The sequence below is a fragment of the Lissotriton vulgaris genome, chromosome 11, assembly GCF_964263255.1.
Source record: "Lissotriton vulgaris chromosome 11, aLisVul1.2, whole genome shotgun sequence".
Classification (NCBI taxonomy): domain Eukaryota; kingdom Metazoa; phylum Chordata; class Amphibia; order Caudata; family Salamandridae; genus Lissotriton; species Lissotriton vulgaris.
Window position 1 is genome coordinate 786,562,561 of NC_141699.1, and position 22,208 is coordinate 786,584,768.

The 22,208-nt window shown below is 44.8% G+C and overlaps 1 protein-coding gene across 5 annotated transcripts in view; it reads left to right on the plus strand.

The window, feature by feature from the left end:
- NCK1 (NCK adaptor protein 1) overlaps positions 1-22,208 on the plus strand; it is a 742,357-nt gene that overhangs the window by 606,695 nt on the left and 113,454 nt on the right. The window lies entirely within an intron of this gene.

Consider the following 22,208-nt stretch of genomic DNA (forward strand, 5'->3'; position numbering starts at 1 on the left):
ACTTCCTAAAACACTCTCTGATCACAACCCGCTGACCCTCACATTTGATACTGCAAATCTCAATAGACCACGTTCAAGCTGGACTTTTGACAGAAAATTACTGGTAAATAAAGATTCTGTTAAATACATAAAAACATGGACTCAGGGCTTCTTTGACTGTAATCGATATAGTGCCTCCAGGGGCACTGTCTGGGATTGCTTCAAAGCAGCTCTAAGGGGAGAAACAATTAGCTTCGTAGCTAAGCGTAGGAAAGATGGTGACAATGAGAATAAGCGACAGATGCAAGAGCTAGCCAATATCGAGGAGGAGCATACCAATTTAATGAGGAAGGGAGAGGATGGGGGACTTACCTTGAAGAAATTGCTGATCCTAAAAACCGCGCTAAATAGCAGGCTTAATCAGAAAGCAGCTGAGATCTTTCAAGCAAATCATAACAAAATCTACGAAGAAGGGGAGAGAGTGGGGAAGCAACTAGCTCTATGTGCACGTCAGAAGCAATCTCATAATACAATTACTAGTATTGAAGTAGAGGGAAAGGAATATAAAACACCTGAAAATGTATTAGATACGTTTAGGCAATACTATCAGAAACTATACCAGAATGAGGATAAAGCTGATCAAGAAGTAGTAAGAGATGCCCTCAATATATGGCTAACCGAGATTGGATCAAATAAGATCATCGATGACGATGCAAGGGAAAACTTGGAAAATAATATTACACACACAGAGGTACTGCTGGCCCTGTCCGAGCTAGCCTCAGGAAAAACTGCGGGTCCCGATAAATTACCATTAGAATTATATAAAATTCTTGGAGAATGTATAAAACCATATCTACTAGATCTATTTGTAGGGATTCAAACAAGCGGCATCCCGCCTGACTCATGGAAAACAACAAACATAATTATCTTCTCTAAAAAGGGAAAGCCCCCAACCATACCCTCATCATATCGTCCAATCTCCTTAATAAATGCAGACTTAAAGATATACTCAAAAATTCTGGCGAATAGGCTCAGAAGGGTTATCGAAAACCTTGTCTACCCATGGCAACACGGATTAATTCCTGGGAAGTCCACCACAGACCATACTCGTAGAGCTGTATCGCTATTTGATATCATGAATGCGACGGGGGGCCGAATGTCGATGATCTTACTCGATGCCGAGAAGGCTTTCGATCGTGTTTCTTGGAGTTTCCTAAGGGCGGTGCTAGGGAAAAACAACTTTGGGCCCTGCCTCTCTAAATCAATTAGGACAATGTACCACAAACCAAACGGTAGGGTTCTAGTTATGGTACAGGAATCAAAACCGTTTGAAATATTGAGAGGGACTAGACAGAGCTGTCCGTGTTCTCCGATCTTGTTCGCTATGTATATCGATCCGTTGATTCTTAAATTTATGGCAAGCGATGTAATCATACCTGTCACGGTAGGATCTTACGAAACTAAGGTTATGGCATAAGCTGATGACGTGGCGGTAATAACACCCTACCCCTCCGAGGCTATAGCTGAAATTGAGGCTATTACACAAACCTACGGGCAGATCTCAGGATACTCTCTCAATCGCGATAAAACCATGGTAATTTGAACTGATAATATTCAGTTTGACGACCCTAAGAAGGTGGATAACGCAGTATACTTAGGGATATGTATATCACCTAATGTAGAGATCGTTAACAATTTAAATTATATACCACTACTAAAAAACATTGCAAAAGATCTAAAAAGGGTCGACCGTCTCCATCTCTCAATTATAGGGAGAGGCCATTTTTTGAAAATGAATATCCTACCAAGACTTTAGTATTTATTTCGCGCTATCCCTTTAATAGTTGAAGACAAAACTATTAAAGCAATAGAATATCAAATGAGCAAGTTTATCTGGAATTACGGAAAAATAAGGAGGGCCCTCAACTATCCATCCCTTCCGGTATACAGGTGCGGACTAGCAATCCCCAATATAATGCTCTATCTATGGGCCACTATGCTCCAGCAAATGACACCCTTGCTTAATACATATACGGCAAATCCAACACTAGGGGACAGTGTTATACCATCGATATATGAACTAGCCTTAGGAAACAATGCAAAAGGTTTACTGCTAAAACAATTAGAATGCTCATACTATAAAAAGGTAAAGTTCAAGGTTATTAAGAGTGCTTGGAGAATCTGGAAGAAAACAATGAGACAACTTGAAATCCCAAAATTGAATAAATATACACTATTATGGAACTCATCAGCACTACCAAGACAAGCTAATGAGGATATCTCCAGGCGATGGGAAAACTTGGGGGGTTTTAACTCTAGGAGATTTCCTCCAAGGTGCCTCAGAAACGAGGTTTTAGTACCTTCAAGATACATTTTTAATCCCGAACTCAGATATTTTTACGTTTATTCAAATCAACACAATTCTCAGTAAGAAAACTATGAATTTTTCTCTGTCAAATATCCCTTTAATGGATTGTATAGGGAAATCCGCACCCAGGATAGGTACATTTTATGATATGTTGCTAGAAAGTAAGAAGGATGACTTAGAGCACATTGAATCTACATGGGCAAATAAACTTAACAATCCTAATGTGGATATCGACAAGTCACTACAGCTTCTATCTGAATTATTGATTTCATCCAATCTAAAGGCTCAGCTGTACAAAACAATATATAATCTTTACTACACACCCGCTAAACTGTATACATGGGGGAAGAGAGAAAACTCTGAATGTCCTCGGTGTGGTACTAGTCCAGCACATCTGATACATATGTTGTATGACTGCGACAAATTGATACCTCTCAGACAAATGTTAGTTAGCTGAATTGTGGCAAGAAGTGTTCGCCATCCCATAGCTGAATCGCCCACTTTATACCTACTTGGGTATGACAATTCTCTTATGCTTAGAAAGGAGGAGGAAACATGCCTCTTTCTGGGGACAGCGGTGTTTAGAATAATTTTAGCAGCACGATGGAAGGATACAGATCCCCCTAATTTTCAAATATGGCTGACACGCTATCTAGGGATTTATATTCAAGAAAAGGCAATCTATGCATGTAGAGGGAAAAAAGTCAGGCTACGAGGGGAAAGAATCTGGGAGCCAATAGAGGGCTGGAATAATAGGACTAGATAATTATTATTATTATTTTTTTTTCTCTTCTCTCTTTTCTTGTGTGAAATAACTGCTATGTTATGTACTTTTGCCTTAATGATTATATAATCTGTATTAACAATACAAATTATTAATGTTGATACATGCATAATTTATGCATATGAATATCTCTTCAACATGTACGAATCTTTTTGTGTTGCTAAATAAAAAAAATAGTAAAAAAAAAAAAAAAAAAAGGATTGTTAGGCTTAATGAGCCATGACGGAAAGCCAGATGGCGCCTGTACGCGTAACCGCAAGCTTTAGGCCACTAAAAATCAGACCACACTCTTTTGCTAAAGCACACTTACTAAATGTCTCGCCAGGCTAGCGCATGCGCTGGCTCAGGCGAGACCTAACAAAAACAAGCATTTACAATGCAACGGTTTCGCCTTTGGAAAAGTTTGAGCTATTGGCCCTGTAAATGACAAAATTTGTATTTATGTGTTGGTTTTGAAAACAGATAAATACATGGCATTGTCATTTACATTGCCAATAGCTCTAACTTTTCCAAAGGCGAAACTGTTGCATTGTAAATGCTTGTTTTAAAATATAGGACACATACTTACAATGATGCTATGAAACTTTTGTTTAGCCTGGAGATCCAGAGGGACCTGGCTAGGTTTGCCAAATTTGCACATAAACTTAAAGAACGTTTAAGTAATGCACATTGCACTTTAGAACATCAGGACTGCTCATTTGGTATGCCCATACTCGGATTTGCACGTCATCACTCGATTTATGTACTCTGCATTTTTATTGAAATTTTTGTTCCAAAATAGGTCTGCCTTGAATGCCTTTTTATCTGGAAATTTTAAATGATTTTGCCTGATTCGTGAAGTTTGCACACAGGGGAAAGTCCATTGTTTTTAAAAAAAAAATGTATGTATGCATTATTTTCTTTCTTTTTACAATTGATTTATGGGTTTTACTGTCTTTATTGTCCATGACCTGCATCACAGGATTTGTTTTAGCGGATGCAGTACATCAAATTTGTAAAGCAGTTAATAATTGTAACTGTAGTGAGCAAGTTTTGAGGATATTTTATAGGAAACTTTTTCTAACAATTTTTGTTAATTGATACAATAAAAATTTCATTTCATTCAATATAAAAAACCTTTGTGAAAAATTAGATGAAAAAAGATTTGTAGGACTAACAACCGTAAAGGAAGAGGAAAGAGGGGAGTCTGCTGGTCGCAGCATGGGGTAGAAGATCATGAAGCTACTGTAGTTTATGTGTACATTCCAGACAGCCCCCTAGAATGTGGCCCTAATGAAAGTTACATATTCTCAGGACCTCTGCCTTGCTGCCACAGCTCTCTGGAGTGTTGGGCTGAGAGTTTCACTGCTGAACTTCGACCCCTCTAGAACAGGGGTCTTCAAACTTTGTGATGGTCACCTGCCGGGAATAAAAGGTTAGGGCCCCCTTACATTTTTTACAGTTATTGTATTAAATAGGCAATATTTAAATATTCTAGACCTATATAAATATTGCAGTTAAGTTTTGGTCCCATTTTAAAAATGTCTTTTGACAAGAGCCAGGCACCCCAACAGGATATCCAACGGGGGCCTGCCCCCCAGTTTGAAGGCCCCTTCTCTAGGGAGAGCGTGCGGAAGCTGGTCCATTCTAGCTCAATCCGTGAAGCCTTCCAGAGCCCTAGAAGAGACTCCAACACTACACGGATTGCGGATGGATTTGCAGCAGTGGTTTCCAGGCTGCAGCTACCATGTCAGTACCAGCACGGGTGCTACTTCACTCTTGTGGTGCCTGCTATGAAGAAGCAGTTATAGAACTATTGCACCCTTCATACTTGTGGGACTTCTACGCGCTAAGCAACCCAAGCACTAAAACAGCGCCTTGTGTCGAATATTTTCTGCGGTGACTGGTCACTACTTTTCTTTTTGGATGCCTCAGAGTTTATTAGGTACGTGGAATAAAACAATGGATTTTATTCTTTTATGATATTCTTCAAAGTTCAACTGCATTTTCCTCTCTTTCTGCTACTGGGATAAGTCTCTACCTCCCGTTGCTTGATTAGGGGACTCGGGAGAGTTCTCCTGCAATGTAGTGTTTGCAAACTGAATATTTTTAATATTTTGATAGTTGCATATTTGTTACACAGAGTACTGGTTCTTTTAGTTTCTTGTCACCGTGGACTCCCGCCGTATCTACTTTCTGTTTGCACGGTTACATTTTGTTGCTTTGGCAATCACTGCTTTATTGTTTATAACATTGAATTGATTATTATACAGGGCTAGAGAAGCAACTCGAATAAAACTGCGTTTAAAATGGCAAGCTGGCCAAACGTAAGAAAGTGATGGATACGGGTATGCCGTCTTGTGCAGCGTTAATGCGCTAACATGGGCAACGCGCGAATGAGCGTGCAGGCTACAGCTGAGCCACAGTATTTGGCGAACAGGTGAAAATGTGATTGTGCGCGTGTAGCTGGGCATGTGCAGAGCAGGAGTAAAGGTGTGCAGGATGCGCAGATGGCCGATCACTGTTGACACGTAGAAACGGGCTGAGCTCGTGGAGTGACTGCAGGTACATATCGTGCAACAGACTGACAAATAATGAAAGTGCAGGTACTTACTACCCCGGACTACCTAGTTCCTACTGAGAAGTACCAGCACGCTCCCATTATGCGTAGTGGGCACATGCTGAAAGTGCAGGTACTCAGCACCTACCAGTACCTGCTCATTTAAACTGGTGTATCAATTGACCAAATATGGACATGGCTTACTGTTCTCTTCCAACACACCATGGAACCAATAATATCAATATAGCTACGTGGAAAAGCAGGCAACCTAAATGGTCCTACACATACTATATTTGACTGTAAACAATATATGAAGACGGAGAAGTATCCAGAGGAAAATATGTATTCATTACCCAGGCAGCGATGTCAATGAGGGACCTCAGGACCGCGACCTCAGCAATGTCCGCGCCAGTAAACTACGTACCCTGAACAAAACGTGACTTCAACACAGCCTACACATGCTGTCCGTTGCTACTGTGCCCTGTGCCTGTACTTCCGGGTCGAATGAAAATATCCCGCGATTTAGTATATAGTGGGAGGGACAAGTAGTGTGTGACATGACCTAGGATTGGATCCTTGGTGGTACCCCAGACAATCCAAACGTGCTGCCAAAACTGACTAGCTCATTGGCTGTGGAGCCAGCGCGACTCTCCGCCAGTATAAACACTGCTGAGCGGTGCTCTTATCTAGTTTTGCACGTCCTTGATCGTGAAGTCACGGTAGTTCAGGTTTTTAAGAGTGGAGACCGGTGGTCGATGTGCTTGAAGGAAAGCATAGCATGGGAGCTGTTATCCTGGATACAATGGGGGCGTAATTATCGATAGTGGCGGCGGAGTCAAAACGTGGCTAAAACAAGCCCGGTCCCGGGCCGGCAGCCTATCACAGCGCGGCCCGGGAATGACGTCACGGGGGTGTCCCGGGCCAGCAGCCTATCGCAGCGCGGCCCAGGGAATGACGTCACAGGGGCGTCCCGGGCCAGCAGCCAATCACAGCGCGGCCCGGGACAAGAGGCGGGACTTAAAAAAAGAGTCAGAAACGCCCCCGAATCGCGTTTTCACGGGGATAGCGTGATTGACAGCCAATCTCTTCCAATGGCTAGCCTCCATTTATGGAGCTAGCCAATGGAAGACAGAGGCGGGACTAAGCCCCACACTGTAGAAACATATTCTCCTGGGCGGAGCTAGTGCCCCGGCCCAGGCGAAACCTAAAAAAGCAGATTTTTTTTACCCAATTTAAACAGGGTGTCAGACCAGTCCCGCTTTCACAGAAAATAAGCTGTAATAGAGCTCTTTCAAAGTTCACATCCATCTCTGTTGGCTTGATTATAATGCCTAAAGGCTTTACAGAGCCATCCTAATATTTTTTTTAGGTCTTGCCTAGAGATAGCTTTATCTTTGTGTCTCATATTTGTCAAAAAAATCAAAATAAAATACATACATGTGAATTTTCTCTCTCTCTCCCTCTCCTTACCCTTGTCTTCAACCACTGGTCTGTTCCAGTGGCATTTACATTTTGCTTCCATCCACCACTGCCTACCACATGGAGCACTGGGTCAGCCTCCTTCAGCCACTGGTTTTCTACCCCATGAGTGGGAGCATATGGCTCTTACACAAGTGTACATGTGTCTAGAAAGTAGACCATTTCAGAGTCTGTGCCCGTAGGGCAATCTCTGCTCTCATTTTTGTTTTTATTTCATGTTTTTTTAATACTTTTTTGAGATGAATAATTTTAAAAAAATAAACTTATGCACACCAAGTTTATATATTAGTGTTTTGCTTTGCATTACTGTTACACATATAATGTAAATTGCCTATGTTTACAAAACAAAATGTAGCCTTTTCAGGCCTATTGTTTTTGCCAATGTTTGTTTTAAACTGCTGCCGGTGAAAGAATCAGACCCGGGTATGTTTTAGTTTGAGGATTCTGTTGTAGTTATCCAGTGGAAACAGTTATACAGGATTTTTGTGGTTGACTAGCACATCGGATTGCACCAGATCCAAGGCCAGAGCAGTGCAGGTGCTAATTTAACTTGGTGGTCTTATTCTAAATTCCGCATCCAGGGAAAATAATTGTCTAGCTCTAGCAGCAGTCCTTAACATTCGATCTCTTCCCATGGCTACTGATTCATATCTCCACACACCTGATCAATAGCTTGCTAATGAAAATGCACGTAACATTTGGGCAGTGGCTTAAAGTCAAATCTGGATGCAAAGGACCCCCCATCCCCCAACACACACACACACTCATGAGACTGCACCAACCATTGTTCTATATGTTGTAGAAATTTGGGCCTGGTTCACGTTTAAGGCCAAACAAATTCCCAGTTAAGAGAACATTATTATGCTTGTTAAAACCTATTTTAATGTATATAAAGCTAGACTTCTAAATTTTCTTTACTCAGGAGACATGGCCTTTTTCTTGGCAACATTTGTGGGAAGATATAAACTCTCTATAAAAGTGACGTAGCTAGTAAAAATGAAAACAGCTGAAGCCCTTTCTTTTTAATTGTATTATGTATTTTTATTTTTAGCAGACAAAAAAACAGTAAAAGCAGTCCTGTCCAAAAAGTTCTAGTATCAGCTAATACGTATTGTAGGCACACAGATACAATTGTTTGTACAGAGTCCAGCCCATAATATGCCCTCCACCAGCCCCAGATCTTGTGAAATTTTCAGGAGCAGCCTATACTGCGATATATCGCGTTTTCAGCTGCCTTGTAGAGGTTCATCCCCCTCCTCCACTCGTGTATAGAGGGGACTTCTGAAGCACCCAATGTCTAGCAAGGTCTCTTTTTACCACTACTGAACCCAGTGCACTAAACAGTAACTTGAAACGCAGAAGATCTATGTGATTTGGAATGGCAAGCAAAACGTATTTGGGGGTCGAGTGGAATGGTGCATCAAGAATAGTGCGAGTTTCTGAGTGATCTCAGTCCTAGATGACTGTATTTTGGGGAATTCCTATAAGATATGTATGTATGAACTCTCTTCTTTAGCGCTCCTTAAACAGGTGGATGATGGAGTCCTACCCATATTATGCAGTCGGTGATGGTCATAATAGGCTCTATTCAGAATTTTAAATTGGATGAGGCATAAGCGTGCCTTAATAGCAACCTCCAAGGGTGCATCAGTGCAGCTTCTTAGGCAAAGTCGTCCGGGTCCCGCATCCACTGCTCCTGAAAGTGGCGCAGTGTGTACGGCATGTGTTGTTACTTGTTCGGTATGCCTGAAATACTGCATCCCTACCGAAGTCCTCCATCAGGATACGCCCCCCTAGAAGGTCACATTCTAGGAGCTCCATCATTCCCAGCCCCTCCACCTGCCATGCATTACGCAGTTCTGCATACTTTAAGAATTGGGTCTGGTGAAGGTGATAAACGTGTTGTGTCAAAGTAAAAGGCATAATTTCCCCTGCCTTAAGCGTATATCTTACCTTGGTGATATCATGCCCCAAAACCCAAAGCCCCACAGCTTGGTCACCTCCTTAGCCATGTCACCTTCCACATAGAATGAAGTTAATTCGTTGGCAATTCAGTATACAAGTATGAAATCAGGACTAACTAGACAGGACAAGACAAAACAAATGGAATAAAACAATTTCAAACAAAGACTATTAAGCATGTGTATAAGCAAAAAATAGATTTTATCAAAATTTTGGTAATCAAGGGAAATTACAATACAGAGGTAATGTGTAAAACAGGAATACAGGAAGAGAAATCAGAGATAAATCAAAAATCACTGTGATGCCTGTAGAACACCTATCCAAACAGATGTAGATAATTTTGCTTTGGATAAGGTTGGGGGTCGACGTTTCGGTCTTTATGGGTGACTCGTTAAGACCATCATCAGGACAAGGGTAAATTAATATTGTAGCTCCCTTAAAGCGACACGATTCTTTTCTTATGTAGAGAGGTTATAGTGCAATCAATCCAAAGAGATGATTATCTCTGTTGCCTCTAGGGCAACAAACAGAAAACGAAATATGTTGATGTCCCACTTATCCAGGTAAGGGATGCTTTGACGTCTTTGTGAGTTGAAGATCTGAAAAAATAAAAATAGTCAAAGCGGCATCTAGTTGGTTTAGCTCCCCGCTTAGTTCCGTGAGAGTCTGTTTATATCCCCGAGGGTCGCTAAACACGGGGAAAGTCGGCGTGTACCGGAGTAGCCTCTTGAATTACGTAGGCGAAGAACAATCTGTATGAATCTTGAAGGTTCCCGAACGCGTGGAATCTCAGCCGTCACTGCGCAGAACTCTCACGGAACTAAGCGGGGAGCTAAACCAACTAGATGCCGCTTTGACTATTTTTATTTTTTCAGATCTTCAACTCACAAAGACGTCAAAGCATCCCTTACCTGGATAAGTGGGACATCAACATATTTCGTTTTCTGTTTGTTGCCCTAGAGGCAACAGAGATAATCATCTCTTTGGATTGATTGCACTATAACCTCTCTACATAAGAAAAGAATCGTGTCGCTTTAAGGGAGCTACAATATTAATTTACCCTTGTCCTGATGATGGTCTTAACGAGTCACCCATAAAGACCGAAACGTCGACCCCCAACCTTATCCAAAGCAAAATTATCTACATCTGTTTGGATAGGTGTTCTACAGGCATCACAGTGATTTTTGATTTATCTCTGATTTCTCTTCCTGTATTCCTGTTTTACACATTACCTCTGTATTGTAATTTCCCTTGATTACCAAAATTTTGATAAAATCTATTTTTTGCTTATACACATGCTTAATAGTCTTTGTTTGAAATTGTTTTATTCCATTTGTTTTGTCTTGTCCTGTCTAGTTAGTCCTGATTTCATACTTGTATACTGAATTGCCAACGAATTAACTTCATTCAGGCTAATTGAGTTACCTGACACAATAGCTATAAATTATCAACTCAGGTTCTTTAACAAACTCCTTTGGAGGCAACTTTACCCATTCATACTATACTTCACCCAAGCCCCCAAAGGTTTATTGGGTCGCTCACTTACAATTCCCATAACCTTCCACATAGGGCTTTCCTATGTAATCTTATGTTCTCACCCCAATGTCTTTGTCGCCTACCCCAGGCTGTCAGTTCCACTTGTGTTGCTGGTGCCAATCTGTGGATACCTTTCCCTAGTGCAAATAGGAGCACCTTCCCAGGTCGGCATGTTTGAGTCCAAATGTCGGGTGATCACAAGGGGCATAATTCTAGTAATTAATATTAATTTGGTGTGCCGCCCAGTTGTAGCCCTCAATATCTGGGAGCGTCAGTCCACCCCTTAAATTCGGGGCACTCTTGTGTCGAAGGCACTGCTGTTATTATGCCGTGTTCTCACAATTAAAGACCGTGGAAAGGTAGAGTAAAGTCATGGTGTTAAAACCCTTTTTGATCTTGCTATGTTTATACACCCGAAGTTTTAACTAGAAAACGTGCTCACCTGTCCCCACCCTGCTTCAAATCTCGTATTGTGTCTCTGAAAATATATTATTAGCTGGAGCCCATACCTGTAACCACTTAAAAAGCATTCTGCCTACTACTTTTAGTGAAGAATATTTTGGTTATATTGGTTGGTGCAGCTGCTATCAGTACAGTGTCCTTCCTTAAAGATCATTATGCTATTAGAGTCCTGACTTGAGTCAGAAATCAGTTCTCACATTTCCATTTAGGAGTATAATTAAACAAGCATTTACAATGCAATGGTTTCGCCTTTGGAAAAGTTAGAGCTATTGGCATTGTAAATGACAACATTTGTATTTATGTGTTGGTTTTGAAAACAGATAAATAAATGGCATTGTCATTTACATTGCCATTAGCTTAATCTCTGTTTTATCGGAGAGCGCGACACACTCGCAGGCACCTCCGGAACACTGGGCTGCTTTATCAAGCCATCAAGGCACCGATGCAGCCTCACCATGGAGGGTGTCATACCCTCAGGCACTGTTACAGTTTCGGCATCGGTGAGGGTGTCTCACCCCCAGGCCCTCTCAGCATCAGTGAGGGTGTCCCCCGCTCTTCCCCCTCTCCCTCAGGCAATGATGCAGTCTCACCATGGAGGGTGTCATACCCTCAGGCACTGCTGCAGTCTCGGCATCGGTGAGGGTGTCTCACCCTCAGGCACTGCTGCCCTCTCAGCACCGGTGAGGGAGTCACCGCCCCCCCCCCCCCCCCTCTCCTCCCCAGGCATTGCTACACTCTCGGCATGGAGGATGTCACTCCCTCAAGCACTGCTGCAGTCTTGGCATCGGTGAGGGTGTCACACCCCCACGCACAGCTGCATTGCTGCACTTTCGGGATGAAGGGTGTCACTCCCTCTAGGCAAGCACTGCTGCACTCTCGGCATCGGTGAGGGTGTCCCACCTTCAGGCATTACTTTTTTTGTGGATCCTGTTAGGAACAAATTCTATTTTTATTTCCCATGTTTTACTAATTTAAGCCCTAGGTTGCCTAACAATATTGAATTATACGTTAAAGGTTACGACAAAAATACACAAAAGAGAGCTAGAGAGAAAGTTCATTTCCCAAGAAAGCCTTGGAAGGTGTGTATGTGTGTGTGGAGGGGAGGGGGGAGGAGCATTTCCTACTTTACCAATTCTTTAAAACGTCTGTGGCCCGTGGATGGCACCTGTGTGCTAGACAGAGGCCTTTACAAATATGCATATAACATGGGCCTCGATATGGAACCACAAAGGAAGGCTAGGTTTCCTATCCGCTACACGTCACGGTAGAAGTTTTTCGGTATTTGTAAGTAGCCATCTCATTAGTCTCAAGCCGACCAACATCTTATACTAACTAGCCCCAAAATGGTTAAATAAAGACGTTTGTGTTTTTCAAAAGGAATTGCGCCCCGTACCCTTTGGGATGATAATGTAATGTTTTACTTTAACTGACCTGCTGACAAATGCATTATTCTTGTGTTTTTTTTACCTGCACATCAATTCTGGGGCCACAGCTCTCAGAAAGGATTGTACGAACTGCGTACCATGAGGGGAACAAACAGTTCGTTATACTTTGTCAATGTTTCACCCACTGCTGAGATTGTTAGTCTCTTATAAATCAAAGGTAATTGATCATTTCTAATATTCTTGATAACTACGTCGAGTGGTATGTAACAATGAAATTCAGGAAAAGGGCTGCCATTTTCTTAGCTGCATTTTACATGCAGGAGAACTTAAAGGTACTATCTGCTAAACAAAAAACTGAAGATCAACGATGCATTAACTAGCGTTGCAATGTCTACTAAAATGACTTGTGACACAAGAGTTTCTGTGGAATACTCCAAGGGGCAGATTTATGAGTTCTGGCGCATCTCAGCAAATCAGCAGGGATGCGCCAGAACTGATGTGTCACGCATTTCCCTCCTTGCGGCACCACAGATGCGCCGCATTTACAATGCGGCGCACCATGGTACAAGGAAGGGCAGATGCGTGACGCATCTTGTGTACGGGCGGCGCATTGCTGGAGTAGCGTCGCAAATGCGACGCAACTCCTGCAATGTACAGAGGCCACCCATACATAACGTGGTGCGTCACTCCTTACGCCTGCTTCAAGCAGGCGTAAGGATTTGACGCAGCAGGGCCGTAAAACTGACTCAGTGAAATCTTGTAGATTTCACTGCGTCAGTTTTACGGGGCTTTCCTATGAGGGAACGCCCACCCTGCGACAGAACGCCCACATGAAACCTGACGCAGGTTCCATGTGGCGCAGGGCTTTACAACGTGACGCATCTGCCTAGATGCGTCACGTTGTAAATAGGTCTCAGGGATGCGCCACATTTCCACGACGTTGCATCACGCAACGGCGGCGTAAACGTGGCGCAAGTCCGACATAAATCTGCCCCCAAATGTGCATAGCCGGCCACGCCCAAAATGGCACATCCGCCTCAGGGAATACAAAGGCTGTCATCTTGGGTGAGCCAGGTTTTCGCACAGCTTAAGACCAAATGACTTCCCCTCTCCAGACTGCGGGTCCTTATGGGTGTATAAAATGTGACAAAATCATCTTACCCATTGTTGCCTGACATCAAATTTTAGAACATACGAGCACTGGAAATGGCTGACTACAGCTCAGCATGTTAATAATACCACCACAACAGCTATACGCTTATTTTTTCCATTTATGATTTTTTATCTATATCTAGAGGTGTTGGGATAATTATGTTGGGATACTTTACTGGATCAAACTTAGTTGCACATCCTGAAGCAAGCGTCTCTGGATTGAGGGGCCCTGTCACAGAGTTGTACAAACTTGATGCGCCCAGCAGGCGGCGATGCTGCGTTTTGTTCCAACACCGGAGTTTGCAGGCACAGTAAAGCACTTAAACAAGGTGCGCACTGCCATCCTGGATGCTGTTAACAACACCCTCTTCATCCTGTCATAATGTTCCCCACGCACACGGTTAATCCTATGCTAAAAATTCATACCAAAAGCTTACGCTTTAAACATTGATATGGTGGAGTACTTGAAAGGAGCGAGTCCGTCCACCCTCCCAATCTTCTTTTGTGGGTTTGCGGGGCCAGGTTTTTTTTTTTCGCTCCCCTGGGATGTGCAACATAAAGCTCCTTGAAGGAGCAGCCCGAAGGAGCAGCTCTCGAAGCAACTCCATCACACATGGGATCGCGGAGGCTTCAGGTGACCTGTCTTCCATCAGCTGATTCTATCGCCGCAGGCAGTGAGTGGTGTGTGTCGGTGTGGGCGTTAACCTTGTTTTGTGAGGGCGTCTGCTGCTGGAAAGAGCTGAGGTGCATATGACGCACCCCGCGCTTCTCCGGCTGCACCAGGAGCTCGCCAAGACATAAACAGTCACATCGGACAGCATTCACTCAAATATTTGCTTTTATGAAATTATGTGAAGTAATGATTAAGCATGCGTAGGTGACTCTCGACCAGCATTCGGGCACGGAGTCCGGGGTTATATGTGCGCAAGTTGTTCGATATACGAACGGGGACGGAGCAAAGAATCACACCCTAGAAGCAAGTTGGAGAAGCGCCTTGAAGTGCAGCATGCCCCATGCGCCTTGGCGGGAACGGACAGCGGTAGAGGGAGGGGAGAGGAGGGGAGCACTCACCAGGACTTCTTCCGGCGGCGGTCGGCCTGGAGAAATGACCAAAACAAACCTTCCCCCCCCAAAAAAATAGCACTGCCGCGATGACGATCAGAAAAGGGTGGAGAGGGAAGAAATCGCGGGAACGCCCACGAATCTGGTCCGGCCATGACGGACAGATCTCTGTTCCAATGGCTAGCGTCCATTTATGGAGCTAGCCAATGGAACAGAGAGGCGGTGACCAAGCCACATACTGTTCTCATTAGGTTTTCACCTTCGTGAAAAGCTGCGTGCGCAGCTTTCACTTAGGCAAAACCTAAAAAGAGGCCCATAGGTTTACATGTAATTTAAATATATCCATGGGGACCACATTTAAACCACAGGAGTTTGGTTGGCTAGATTAGATAGAATTGGTTACCTAACATAAACAACTGAATGCCGACTAGGAGTTTCCTAACATAAGAGCAGGAATGATCACAGGGCTCACTGTATATTTGGAAAATGTTAATTCCACATAGCAGATATATTTACTTTCAACTGTCCTAACTTATTAGTTAGAGGTTTGTTCACACTTTTAAAAAGCAGTTCCTACTGTTTGGTTTTCTGAGGTATTTTATATTGTTATTCTGTGCCTTCTAATTGTTTTGAGGGTTGCTTTTTAAGACTTTATGTGGTGTCCTGTTAGCATTACTGCATGGTTTATTAAACCACTTTGTATGAGAGAATTGTGTGATTGGGGCTTAAAGGTTCGTGAAATCTCCCGTTTTGTGAAAGTCACGTGTGTTGAGATCGGGAAACAGAACAACACTGGCAGAGCCATGCGTGTTCCAACTTTGCATGGTAGATGCTTGCCTTAACCCCACATATGCATGGTTAAGGCAGTGCGCAGTCTAGCTGCTGGCTGGTGGAAGAAGGAAGGATGGCGAGAGGACGTGCACGGTGAGGTAAGTGGGGCTGGGGCCGGTTTTTGGAGGGGGTTAGTTTGTATGTTTTTTGGGGGGAGTTTGAGGTTGTTTTTAGAGCTGGGGGTTCGGGGTAGTTTTTAGGGCTTAGTAGAGGGTGCTGTTGTATTTTGGACTGGGAGTACAGACTTTTTTCAAGGATCGGGGGCTTGGTTTTCAGGGCAAGGGGATCGTTTTAAGACTGGGAGACAGGGGTCGGGGGTTAAGACTTACTTGTCAAGCGTTAACCATGGATACGTCTTTACCATACATGACTTAACAACCCATAATGCGTTGTAAAGGCATGTGTGGTAAAGACATATTCTTGGGTTAAGACTTTTGTTGTTGAGACTGCGTGGAACTGGCATGCGTGGCTCCATCACACAACGTCAAGATCGAAAAAGATGTTCATTGAGGTTTTTGACTTCAGGAGTAATTTATATGGGCGTCTGTTTTTCCATTTTAGCCTTCTATGAAAGGACTTCCTTTGGTGACAAGAGAGCTATGTACCTGATTTGTCATTTTAAGTGGATTACGATCAGACTTCAAACCTTTAAAGAGATGTGTAGTCACAAGCATGTAGTCTGCAATCTGAAACCACCTATGGATGAAAATGTAGTTATTTGTGTTTTCTCTGTGAATAAACTGTTGATATCATTCACTCACTATCAGAAGTGACGATGCAGGGTCTCATGACAACCCTCCCTGCCTGAATAGATTGTCCAGAAAAATTGAGAAAGCTGACCAGTGGGACTTGCAAAATATCCAGTCAGACTGAATAAAACGTTCCTGACAGTTAGTAAGAAATGCCCCAGGTTTGGAAAATTCGGAGATTGAGAAACATGTATTTTTATCATGTGAAGAACTGTCTACATTTTCGTAAAATACTTTTGTAGCCATTGCAGCAAGAGTAGGGCAATCATGTTTTTCTGTATTATGCACTTTGGTATGCATTATTACTTTTGAATGGGTTCCCTTTTTAGGTCGAGGACTGCGTCGCACTGTGTAGCAGTGTGGGCGGAGCTCCGAGATTTTATGTTTCTTAGTTAGGGGGCTTGAACCCGCCCCTCTTCTCCATTGGCTGGCCTCATAAATGCTGGCCAGCCATTGGAGGAGAGGGGCGTCACTCCCTTTAAGCCCCGTCTTTTTCGGATTCGGGGGCGTGTTTTTTAGGTTCTTTCTATCTGTGACGTCTTCAGTCACTCAAACCTAAAAAACACGCCCCCCCCCAGTCTGAAAAGGACGGATCCCCTGGAAGATGCTCCACTGCGTCCCCACCCGCAGCACCTAGAAGCCCTCGCTTCGCTTACCTGTCCCAGTCAAACGCAAGGAGGCAGGCTTACTATTCATGGCAATCGTAATAGCCTTTCCAATAGACTAGTGGGTCTTAAAGGGCCCCCGCACTATGTGTGATTGACGAGGGGCACATGTATGAGTTTACTGGAGTTGAAGCAAAACCCAGCAGCCGATAGCGCTGTACTGCCGGAGACGGCGTATTTTGGACCCATAACCTGCAGTAACGCCCGCTCTTTTCCCGAGAGGAGGGGGTGAGAGGGGGTGGGGAGGTGACATCCGCCCCTGTGATTACTCAGCAATCCCTATTCAGAGTTTAATTACCAAGCTTTTGTCTCTTATCAGAGCTCCCTGAAAGGCGCTGCTCCCAGGCGCCAAGAACACAACACATTAAGGAATCCAAGAAGTAAGAGGCCCCAGGAGGGACAGTGCGAGGAGCGCCCTTTACACGGAGTGCAGAAGAAAGGAAATGGTGTTGGGTGCAACAAAAATTCCAACCACCACAAATGGCGACAGCATTCCCACTAACCAAATCCAAACGTTAGTGAAAAGGAGCACGAGGCTTCGGCGCTGGTGACACGGCTGGGGGTGTGCGCAACACACGTCTGACGAGGGCGGCTGGGAACCGGTTTCTCAACTATCAGACTCCGGCATAAAACGGCGGAAACTAGACTAAATACTTAAACAATGGGTTGTCGACGGTTGACTGGCCATCACGCTAGGACTGTGCAAAGAGGACCACTAATTCCACAGCCCGAAATCACACCAACAATCGCTCCCACATTCACCACGGAGAATGAATACAGAGTCGTGGGGCATCCCCTCCAAACAAACGGGTATTAAGGTGCAACCGCAGTCTGATCGGTACCGTTTAACCTCACTTGATCAACCTCCACCCACAATGCCCCACGCTCGAACTTGCACCAGTCCAGTCTCACTCGCTCACCAACAACCAGCAGCGCCTGGAAGATACTCCTACAGGCGTCAGCAGCGCCTAGAAGCCCCTCGCTTCGCTTACCTGTCCCAGTCCCGCTTGCTGACAGTCCATCCCCAGCGCCCGCGCTCCACTTACCTGCACCACTTCCGTTCCTCTCTCGCTCACCCACCCGCTGTAGTCCCTGGAAGACGCGTCCCCACCTGCAGCGCCGAGAAGCCCCTCACTTTGCTTACCTGTCCCAGTCCCGCTTGCTGACAGTCCATCCCCAGCGCCTCGCGTTCCTCTTACTTGCACCAGTCCCGTTCTTCCCCAGCTCACCCACCCCACCACCTGCAGTCCCTGGAAGATGCTCTCTATCGCAGCGCCTAGAAGCCTCTCTTACCTGTACCAGTTCAGCCCCTTCTCGCAGCCCCGGTTGAAGTAGTGGGGTTCGGCCCCCAACTCCCGCACCTCCGGGTGGATGCGCAGGAACTCGAGCAGCGCGCGCGTGCCCCCTTCTTCACCCCCACGATGACGGGCTGGGGGTAGCGCCTGGTGCCGGGCCTGCTGAACAACAGCAGCGGGGCGCTTTCCTCTGAGTCCTCCTCGTCGTCCTCGGTCGAGGGCGCTCCTCCCCCGAGGGGCCCTTCTCCGGGGGTCGTAGCAGGGGCCACTGAGGCAATAGAAGAAGTAGCTGCAGAGAATGATCATGCTGAGCAGGAGGGGCCCCCGAGGAGGGGTCCTCAGCAGCACCCCCAGCTGGGAGGCTCCTCCCATGGGGGCCAAGGACAGATCCCCGGGAGCTGGGGCCGCATGCTCCCCCTTGAGGAGGACGCTGCCCCCTCTTGTGCTCCTGTGCCAACCTCCTCTGCGCCGCAGGTGCCAGCAGAGCCCTGGCACCCGGGGTGCCCCGTACCAGGAGAAGGACCTGCAGCCCCCCCACGAGGGTCACCCGCTAGTGCCAACGTGCCCAACTCGCCCACTCGGACCAGCTCTGAAGTGCACACACTTTAATGCCTGACCAATTGTGCCCAATCCACAGTCTTAAAATGGGACAGGCTCTGTCCACAGACCTTGAAATTGGACAGACTCCGCCGATACTCCTTAAAATGGAACAGGCTCTGTCCGCAGACCTTAAAACGGGGCAGTATTTGCCCTACGTCCTTAAAATGGGACAGTCTCCGTCGACAATCCTTGAAATGGGACACTTTCCGCCCTGTCCTTAAAGTTGCCCCATCTCGTCCCACGTGCTTCCACGGGAATCAACTCTGTCCACCTTCTTGGAAACAGAGCCTCGTGACACTGAGTACACTCTGTCCGCAGCCCTTACTGTTGGAGCACTTTGTCCACTTTTCTGACAGAAGGGCCAGTCTGCACACTGCCCTTAAATCTGGGTTAACTTTGTCCGCACTGAGGTCCAGGAGTCGGCTCTTTTCACTGTTCTGGAAATGGAACATGCTGCGTCCCATCTCCATCGCCACTCTGTCCACATTCCTCATCTGGGATCAACTCTGTCCTCTTCTGAGATCAGCTCTGTGTGTGTGTGTGTGTGTGTGTGTGGCTCTGTGTGTGTGTGGCTCTGTGTGTGTGGCTCTGTGTGTGTGGCTCTGTGTGTGTGGCTCTGTGTGTGTGTGTGTGTGTGTGTGTGTGTGCGGCTGTGTGTGTGGCTGTGTGTGTCGCTAGCTTTTTTTGTAGGTGGCTCTATGTGTGGATGGCTGTCTGTGTGAGGGTGGCTCTGTGTGTGTGTGTGGCTTTATGTGAATGACTCTGTGGGTGGCTCTGTATGTGTGTGGTTGGGTGGCTCTGTGTGGGTGTAAATGCAATAGGTCATGCATATGCGAGCGATTAAGCTATTGGCATTGTAAATGACAATGCCATTTATTTAACGATTAAGCTATTGGCAATGTAAATGACAATGCTATTTATTTATGATTTTTTTTTTTTAAATGTCATGAGCAATGCCAATAGCTCTACCTTTAATAATGCCGAGACCATTGCATTGTAAATGCTTGTTTCATTCTTAGGTTGAGCCTAGCAGCGCGCATGTGCTGCTCTGTGAGGCATACTGTATTCACTTCTACGGCCTTTGGCCACGCCCTCAATGCTGATTGGTTAAAGTGTGTGTTGTCCCGAAAAGCTTTCTTCTTTATGATTTCTTGTGGGAATGTGTCCCACCTTCTCGTGTCTTACTCCACCCCCCCCCCCCCCCCCCATCCTCCTGGAGTATTGGCCTATTACAATATCCTTTCTCCGAAGGATTTTACCGTAGAGTTTGTGTACCCTTTACATCTTCTGAACAGCTTCAGAGCTCTTCACATATTCGAACGCTCTTCTTCTCCTCTGGCTGCAGCTGCCTACTTCGGCTTATTGTTTTGTGCTTCACAACTACACCACGCGTATGTGGTGGCATTTGTTCAGCTTCAGCAGCTGTTCACAGTTCGTTTATTAAGTTATTTTGCACTGAATAACACGATATTGAGCCTACATTGAGATTTGCTTTCCTAATTCTTGAGTCAATTCGCATTTATTTGGGCCCAGTGTCTATCCCTTACTCAGCATGTTGACCCACTTTAGTTGTTACATGTGCAATTGCTTTATGTTTTTACTTTCTCTCTGCTCGTGTATCAGCACTGCTCCCATTTCACAGACGCCGCGCTTCATGTTATGGACAAGTAAGAATTATTTATTTGTATATGTTTGGTCACAATGCACTTCCTTGGTCCACTTGCAATAAATCCAACCAATCGCATGGATCTATCTGCCTCAACTTTATCTGCTTCACACTTTACAGAGTTTGTCAGTGAATTGCTACTTAAAAAAAAAATACATTCAAGGCAGTGGGTGGTAACAAATGAAACGGGTGCTGTAACCATAGGATGATTTCCCCAAAATGTACATTTGACTCATTAACAGAAAAAAGACGCAGAAATCCACAAGCAAGGTGGTTTATTTATTTGTACATTTGTAATTGAGAAAATTATGAAGTAATGTGATCACAAACCATGCCGCATTACTCTACAAAATGTGGCTTTCTTTGGCACATAATTTAGTCAACCCTGCGGCATAATTTGGCACTCCCTTGCTGTATAATCCCAATGGCCCTGAGTATAGTCCCTATTAATGAATGTTGAGAAATCACCGACCCTTACATACCCCCAACTTTGCAAACCTTTTGAAATGTTCCCCTCTTCGCATGTTAGAAGCCAGTGTCTGCCTTGCATGTTATACTTGTACATTTATTTTTTAAATGGGTGTATTTATCAAAATAATAACACATGGAGGAACAAGAGTGTTGTCTGCATTAAACTCATGTGTAGCCGGGTGTTTTTCTACTGTTGTATAGTTTCTATTTGGATTGTTCCTTTTTGGCATGTTCAAATTATACTTCACCAGATAAGACTTTTGGTTGTATAAAGATGAGTTGTGGGGTGGCAGGATAAACATGAGAGCCCTTTCCACTTTCCTTGATAGTTTGGGGGCAAGTACTACGATCTGCTCACTCCAGGAGAGTCTTGCACTGAATACAGAAAAGATAGGATCTGTTATTTTCTGTATTTCGTCACAGTTTAATTTAGGCAACTATTTAGATTTCGTTGCATTCTTAGAACTTACGTTTGCTGGCTTCTGTTGGCTTCTGGATGAGAATCATCAATCATCTGGATGGCTTTGCTAGAAGTACCAATAATTTCCATGTCACACACCTCAACCAAAGTTGCCCCCGATGACCCTTAAAGCACCGCTCCCTCCTCTTGATCTCCTGCCCCACAAGAAGGTAACACCCCCTACACTCGCTTTTCGGCAGACACTAGAAAAATGATTATGATGCTGGTGATGATTTAGCACTGCCCTACCAAGACAGACGTTGGTATAATGGCTTGCAGGAGGCTAGTGGTTTCAATACCTCCCCTCAAACAAGCCTTCTCTCACACCTGGATAAGCCACAGAGGAATCCACCTGCTACACCATGGTAATGTGTAGGATGGCTGAAGTCCTTGACCTCCATCTCCACACGTTAGTGGTCAAAACTAACGTTTTGACAGATATTCTCCAGCCGGGCAGACATATTCGGAGTCCCTTTCACCTTTCAATGAAGCACTAATGGATATCTCTTTAAGGCCTTGGGCCAAACCTTGCTCTGGCGCTCCAGTCCATTGACAAATTGCCAATGCCATCCAACACCCTGTCCCTTCTCTCTCAGCACTTCCCCCCCGCCCTCAGCTTCCTCCTGAGACTCTACTCCCACACCCTTTAGGACTTGGTGTCGCAGGACCTTCCTGTTATCCCTGAAGATGTCCGTCCTGTCCTTGCCCAGGCTATCCAAGATGGTCATGATGCTGCAAATTTCACGATTCGTTGTAGCTTGGA